Here is an 8,030-nt window from a genome sequence, read left to right on the forward strand (position 1 = left end):
TCCCCGGCGGCTCCTGCGCACGCGCGCCTGCTCCTCCCCACGGCGCGAGGCCCGGGCTCTGGCTCGCTCGGCTCGGCTCCCCGCTGGGCTGCGAGCTCGGCCCCCAGCACCGCAGCGACGGCGCCTAGCGCTCTGCTCCGCTGCAGGACCTCGGAGGGAACTGCACCAGATCTGCCCAGGGTCCGGGGGCGGGGAGGTGCTGAAGGCAGCAGGGAGGGGCTGGCTCTAAGACCCACCCCTTCTCGCCTCTGCCCATTGGCGTATCAAGTTGTTGGCTTATATAAAGATGTAGACATACTTTACTATTCCATAAAACTTCCAGTTATAGATTGAGCTGGAAAGGACCTCAGAGGCTATAATAATAATAATAATAATAATAATAATAATAATAACATTTACATACCGCTTACTATGCGCTGCTTTACAATCATTATCTTATTTGATCCTCACAATAACCCTGTCATTATTATCTCCATTGTCTAGATGAGGAAACTGAGGCAAACAGAGGTTAAATGACTTGCCCAGGGTTATCCAGCTAAAAAATCTCACAACAACCCTGGGAGGTAGATGCTGTTATTATATATATTAAGAAATTGCCCAGGGCCACACAGCTAGTAAGTGTCTGAGGCCAGATTTAAACTCAGGTTCCTTCTGACTCTCCCACCTAGCTGCCCCACATATGTGTGTATGTATGTATATGCATATATATGCACGTATATGTGCAGATATATACACACATGAATATACACATAGTTTGTACATAATTGTTTTGTTTGAATGCTGTCTCCCTTGTTAGAGTGTAAAATCCTTGAGGGCAGTGGCTGTTTTTGCTTTTCTTTGTATCCCTAGTGCCCAGCACAGTACTTAATAATTGCTTGTTGTTATACTGTTTCCTAGCCTGGCATTCAATTTCCCAGCCCTGGGCCTTTCTTTCCCCAGGCCTGAAATGCCTTCTCTCTTTACCACCACCTCCTATAATCAATGTGACTGCCCTCCTCTCCAAAATCACCTTGTGTCCATTTTGCACAAATTGTGAACCTACCTATAAGTGTATGTTTTGAATTAAAAGCATTTATTAAATGTTTACAATGTGTCAAAAACTGTGCTAAGCACTCAGGATTAAAAATACAAAAGTGAGGTAGCCCCTGCTCTCAAAGAGCTCACTTTGGTGGGGCAGACAAAGTATGTAGGGGAGCAGTGGCTGGAGAAGGGGCCTTTGGTCTGTAAAGCAGCAAAGATGGTGCACAGAACACTGGGGCAGCCAACTGGCATATGCTTTCCAGAGGCCATGACAGTGTGATTTTGATTACAGATCTCAGAGCAGGTGGTGGAAGAGGAGAGTACACGGACATGATCTCAAGGAATAGCTGGGCAGGTGGTTTAGTTCCTTCCAGGCCTGGTCTCTGGAGGACTCGTTTGGAGGGCGGCATCACAGAGACAGGCTCCCGGGCAGAAAATATCTAGGTAAAGAGACAGCTTAGAATGTAAGCTTCTAAAGGGCAGGGGATGTTTCACTTTATATCCTTAGTGCCTGGCATGTAGTAGGTTCTTAATAAAAGCTTGTTGGTTGCCCAGTGTCCTTATCTATTCTGTATTAAAATATATGTATTTTTAATTATATTTTTAAATACATATAAATATATATAAAATAAATATATATGTATATATACATATATATGTATAATCTAAGGTTGTATGTAACCTCCTTGAGATCAGAAACAATTTTTATCATTATCTTTGTATACTCAGTAAGTAGTAAGAATAGTGCCCTGTGTATAGTAGTTACTTATAAATCGGCAACTTGAATTGTCTGAGCTCAGAGGAGGGAGGCTTATCACCAGGATGGCCACAACATCCCTTGAAATTTTTTTTAAAAAATTGTTTTTGGTTTTGTACCTGAGTAGTTGAGGTGCTGATCAAATTATTCAGTTTCCTAAAAATGATTATTTCCGTTGCAGTGGGAGCCCCAATTAAAAGGGCCAGTCTTCATCATTATCTAAAGGTAAAACCAAATGGGAATTTGATAGAATTGTTGCTCTGAGAAATGGAGAATGATGGTTTTTTTTTAAATTCCGTTTTCCTATATTTCATCACCAAGTCTATATTTGTTAGCTAAGATTCTACTCATTCTTTATTGCCCTTTCAAAGAGTTTTTCTAGTATGAAGGATGTGCTTTCCTGCCAAAAAAAAACCCTGAATCTTTTACCTATTTTTAAATTCAGCACCAGAAGAAGCAGTATGTCTAAGGTTGGAAAATTAGAAAGTAAGAGGAAATCAAGAGTATGAATTCCCTCTTCACTTAGCCACATCTGGAATACCCTGGATAAGTCAAGTAACCCTATCTCTGGCCACATTCCACTTTCTGCCAAATGAAGATAATGCTTATCTATTGTCTATCTACCACACAGACTCCAAAATGATTGGTGAGTAGGCAAAAATTGGGCAAAATTTCATAGAAACTCAATGAGTAGCTCGTGGTTTGCTTGCATTTTAGGGTTTTTTTAATCAGACTCATGATGGGATAAAGGTTTGTAAATATTTTATACTTTTAGGGGAAAGAAATCCAGTACATTTTTAGGGGAAACTCATAAAAAATTACTTGTATTGATCTTTTTTAAAAATAAATCACTTTCATATTCTTTTAATGAATATCAAAACCATTTCATTGTTAAATATATTCATTTAGCACCTATATTTGTAAATTGTATTGCCCTTTTTGTGGATTTTTGTTGATATGCTTTCATTTTTATTAATTTTAAATCCAGTTGTCCATCTTTTACTCAATAAGGATTTAAGTGCCTACTAGGTGCTGGGGATACAAGCACAAAAACAAACAAACAAAAAAAAATCCAAACACTTCCTGCCTTTGAAGTCATTCTACTGGAGGACAAAGAGTACAGAAATAAGCAATACAAATCTTACATAAAGAAAATGCAATGGGAAGAGAAAGTACTACCAAGCAGCTCAGAAAAGATGGCTTCCTGTAGAAGGTGGAGGTAAAGAAGAATATTCCATCCCTCCCAGTCTCCCTGTCTCCCAGGCATCCAAACGTCTGGAGATAGGGTGGGGCAGCAAATAGGCTGGTCTGGCTGGAATGTCAGGATAGGTTAGAACCAGGCTGTGGTTCCAAAAGGGATCTTGTAAACGTTTTACACTAGCAGTCTTGGGACACTAAAGCTTTTCAGGTAGCAGAGTGACATTGTAAGACCTAGGCTCAAGGAATATTAACTTAACAAGTGCGTAGAAGATAGAGTCATGTTTCCAGTGATCAAGATGTACAAAACTGATACATTCGTACTGAGACGTGACATGTGAAAATGAATTCACTACTCTTCACCTAGAAGGACTATCTCTATTATCATAGAAACTTGTTTGATGTTACTAGAAGGTAGTTTGGTTCGGAGCCAGAAGAGACCTCTCTGGGGGACAATCCGAACCATAAGCAAGTCACTTAACCCAAGTCTGGTTAAAAGGGGTAGGGGAATGGTAATGACAATACCTACAGTACCTCACAGCATTGTTGTAAAAATTACGTGAGATCATGGATGCTTTGCAACTCCCTGCATATTTTAATTAGCTCATCAGGCTACTTAAGTTGTTGTTCAGTTGTATCCAACTCTTCGTGACCCCATTTGGGGTTTTCTTGGCAAAGATACTGTAGTAATTTGCCATGTCTTTCTCTAGCTCATTTCACAGATGAGGAAACTGAGGCAGACGGAGGTAAGTGGCTTGCCCAGGGTCACACAGCTAGGAAGTATCTGAGGCCAGATTTGAACTCAGGTCTTCCTGACTCCAGGCCAGACACTCTATCCACTGCACTCCTTTACGCTTGACTTGGGCAAAATCTGAATGCAACCTATTATCACTGTTATTTTTCAAAATATACCTACATGCATATTTTTTCTGACATGTCTCATCTTATGGGTACAGACAAATACAGGAAGATCACACCACCATAAGGGCTAGTCAGTCAATAAGATAAACCTAATTATTACTGTGCCAGACACTGTGCTAAGTGCTGGATCAGCTTTGTAATATATAACTTTCCATTCCTAAAATTAAGATCAGTGTCTTTAGAAAACTAACCATGCTTTATACTCTATAAATGCTGGATAATGATGACATTAAGATTAGCAGAAAGAATGATGAAAAGCTAAAAAAAAATTTTCTGAAATGAATAGATTCATAGATTTGGACCTAGAATGGACCTTAGAGATGAGAGTGATCGCTTTCATTTTACAGATAAGTTAACTGAAGCCCAGGTAACTAGGGGGTGCCATAGTGTAAAGAGTGCCTGGCCTCTAGTCAGCAAGACTCATATTCCTGAGGTCAAACTTGGCCTCAGACACTTACTAGCTGTGTGACCCTGGGCAAGTCATCTAACTCTATTTACCTCAGTTTCCTCATCTGTAAAATGAGCTGGAGAAAGAAAGGGCAAACTACTCCAGTATCACTGCCAAGGAAATCCCAAATGAGGCAGACAGAACAATAGCAAACTGTAGCCCATAGAGTTTAAATGGCTTGTCCAATGTCAAACAGTCAGCAAGCAGACAGAATATGAACTCAGGTCCTCTGATTCCAGCACTACACCACACTGCTGCATTATCTCCCAAAGAGATAATTCCAGGGAAAATAAACTGGAAAGTACATTGAGTTACTGGGTAAATTAAAAAAAAAAAACCAACCCCTTATAGAGTAGATAATTGTTTTACTTCTATTTTCCACATTTACCAAGAAATACTTGTGCAGAAACATTCACTTTCTACACAGAAATGTATATGAATGAAAGAAGCCCTGGATGGCCCCAGATAAGCAGCCCAGCAGAGCAAGAGGATTTATCTGAGGCTGGGTGACTTAATTAGTGGATAAAGCACTCGCCTGTCACAGATAGGACCCAGTGTGTGAGTTTAGCTCGAAGACCTAAATAAAATGAATTTGTTGGTTTCAGCTCAGTGCTTTGGGAGAGGGGGAGAAACCTAAATCATTATTTGTCATGATTGGCATCTCTGAGCTGCTGCACAAACTAAATTTAGATTACTTGGCTGTATCTCCGTAATCAGAAAAAGGGGGCAAATTCAGTGCCAAAGAAATTGTAGCCAAGGAAAGCAGAAGCAATTTGCATGCCGTAATTATCATCTAATCCATAGCTCCAACATGCTAACTATCCTTTGTTTACCACAATGATACTGCAGAATCCAAGTCAAAAGAATGTGTACTTTTACCTTCCCCCAGGAGTGAGCAGAGGTTGCACAAACTCATACTCTTACCCAATTACCCAGTTTACACAACAGTTAGTCAGGATCAGAGGTGTAGTCTATAGTTATTTGCCTGTCACACTCAGTCATGTCATTGTGTATTTATCCTTTCCCCACCAACTTTCAGATGATCCACATTTTTAGTGAAGGTGTTTGTATCTGAAAATTCTTCCTAAATTGTCATAGAAATATTTCCCACCACACTTCAGCTCTTTTGACTTGTCCACAAATTTGGCGTATAGCTGTTCAATACCACTTATACTATACCTGGTAAGGTAAGACAAGTATTATTATCCCCATTTCACAGATGAGGAAAAGTGAGGCTTGGGTCTGTTAAGTGATTTGGCCTGGATCAATAAGAGATGGAAGCAGGATTTAACCATTAGTCTCTCCAAGGACTCCATGCTGCTGTATGATCATTTTGTCCAGGTTCTTTTCCAGTACACACATTACCGGTGGTGCTTACACATGCAAACTCCAGGTTAAATAACCCAATTCTCATAATCATCAAATCTTCAGAAGGTCAGGGGTCACTGCTTCAGTTCTTTTTCTCCTATCCTGGAGCTCTGTGGACCCTATTCAAACTCTTCATGTCTCAAGTCTAGGGATCCACCCCATATTCCTCTATCTCCCCAGCACCAGGCGGTGTCAAATCATCAGTTATCTATTTTTCAGGAAGCACCATCTAGCCAATGACTTAAAATGATAATAGAGGGGCTGATGAGACATGCTAAGTCATGGCAATGGAGAACTAACATTTTAAATTTGAAAGAGTATTGTGACAGACTTGAAAAGTATTAATAAAGCTTTTTATCATGGGTCCAAAGAAACTCAATAGTGCTAACAGCAAAAAGCTTAGCCATTGTAGCCCCACAGGAATATATGTCTGATGGGTAAAAATTTAAACTTCTAATATAGAACTGAAGTTCTAAAAATTGGTGAACTGCTCACTGAAGTCTGGTGACAGGTGGATGATTTTGACTATAGACACTTGATGCTTGTGACACACAAAAGTAGCCTACTTTTTTAGAATTCCCAATCAAGTCTCTTTAATCACATTAAAAAATTTGCACATAGTAAAGATAAGTTTAGGCTGCTAAGGTGGTGCAGTGGATAGAGTATCTGGCCTGGTTCAAATCTGGCCTCCCAAACACTTTGTAGCTGGGTGACACTGGGCGAGTCACTTCACCCTGCTGGCCTCAGTTTCCTCATCTATAAAATGAGCTGGAGAAGGAAATGGCAAACCACTCCAGTATTTTTGCCCAGAAAACCTTAAATGGGGTCATTAAGAGTTGGACATGACTGAAACGACTGAACAACAAAGCTAAGAACTTAGCTTAATATAACACATTACCCATTTCATCCATTCTCAACTACAAATTAATGTTTGTGCAGCTGCACTGTTCTATCACTGCTTAATTTCATTATATCCTTTTCTCCTCCTGAATTGTCCAAGGGGGGAATTAGTAATAATATTAGCATTTATATAGTGCTTTAAAGTTTGCAAATCACTTTACAAATATCTCATTTTTCCTCACAACTCTAAGAGATAAGTACTATTACCCTCATTTTGCAGATGAGGAAACTGAGGCAAACATGAGTTGTGACTTTCCATGGGTCACACAGCTAGAAAATGTCTGAGGCAGGATTTGAACTCAGGTCTTCCTGAATTCAGGTCCTCCTGAATTCAGGTCCAGTATTCTTCCTCTCTGCCACCGAGCTGGTGCTAAGAAAACCAAGTTTAATAAAATTTTATTTCTGTTTATGCCTGAACACTAAAAAAGTCTGACTTGTCCCATATCAATCAATATGCAATCACTAAGTGGAGGACTCATAATTCCTTTTTACTTCTTTCAGAAGAAACTAGGGGTCACACATAACCAAATTGGCAATTTCCCAGCTGATTTTATTCCAGGGCTACATTCATGGCAAAGCACTATGAAATGATGAAGTCTAAACCTCAACTGACCATGCAACTATCCAGGGGACTTTTGGGTACTAAAGGGGAGAGAATAAGCAGAGGGAGGGAAAATAGGATAGAAAAATGCATTGGGGAGAATTGAGGGGAACAAGAAAAGGCAAGACAATGAGGAAAGAAGGGAGACAGGAGAGAGCCTTTTGGTAACTAAGTCAGTAAGGGCGCTATTAAGAGTGTGAAGCACTGCTACTGAGCAGTGACCTTTATGGTTAATTCCCTGGCTTGGCTGCCAGGTACCTACTGTTCTCTGCCCTCTGCCCAGTCGTTACTTCTTGAAAGAGCAACCAAGACCCCACTGCTGCTGTGCCAAGACCCCACTGCTGCTGTGCCAAGATCTCACTGCCACTGAGCTGGTGTTATCTCCTGTGCTCACGCCCCAGTGAAGCTCCCCCAAGCTGGGCTCTTTGACTGACTGCACCCACTGTTCTGTTTTTCAGGTCCTGTTTTAGTTTCATTCAACAAATGCAATTCAATAAGCATTTATTATGTACTTGTCAGTATTATACTAGATATAATATATATATATATATATATATATTATATATAGTAAATACTAGATTCATGGAACCCAAAACATTCATAAAATATACACTTAATCTACTACAGCTTCACTTCTTCAGGCTAAACATCGCTTAAACAAATTCCCTCATTAAGTAGTAACTGTTAGAAGCTACTTATACCCTTAAAAGTATCTCAATTCTTACACTACAAAAATATTTCACTGGTAATTTTATTTTGAACTGCAAAAATAAATAAAACTTAACTAGTGTCTAAAACACACCAACAAATATGATCTA

This window comes from Vombatus ursinus, unplaced genomic scaffold (genome assembly GCF_900497805.2).
Source record: "Vombatus ursinus unplaced genomic scaffold, bare-nosed wombat genome assembly UNPS02014791.1, whole genome shotgun sequence".
Taxonomy (NCBI): Eukaryota; Metazoa; Chordata; class Mammalia; order Diprotodontia; family Vombatidae; genus Vombatus; species Vombatus ursinus.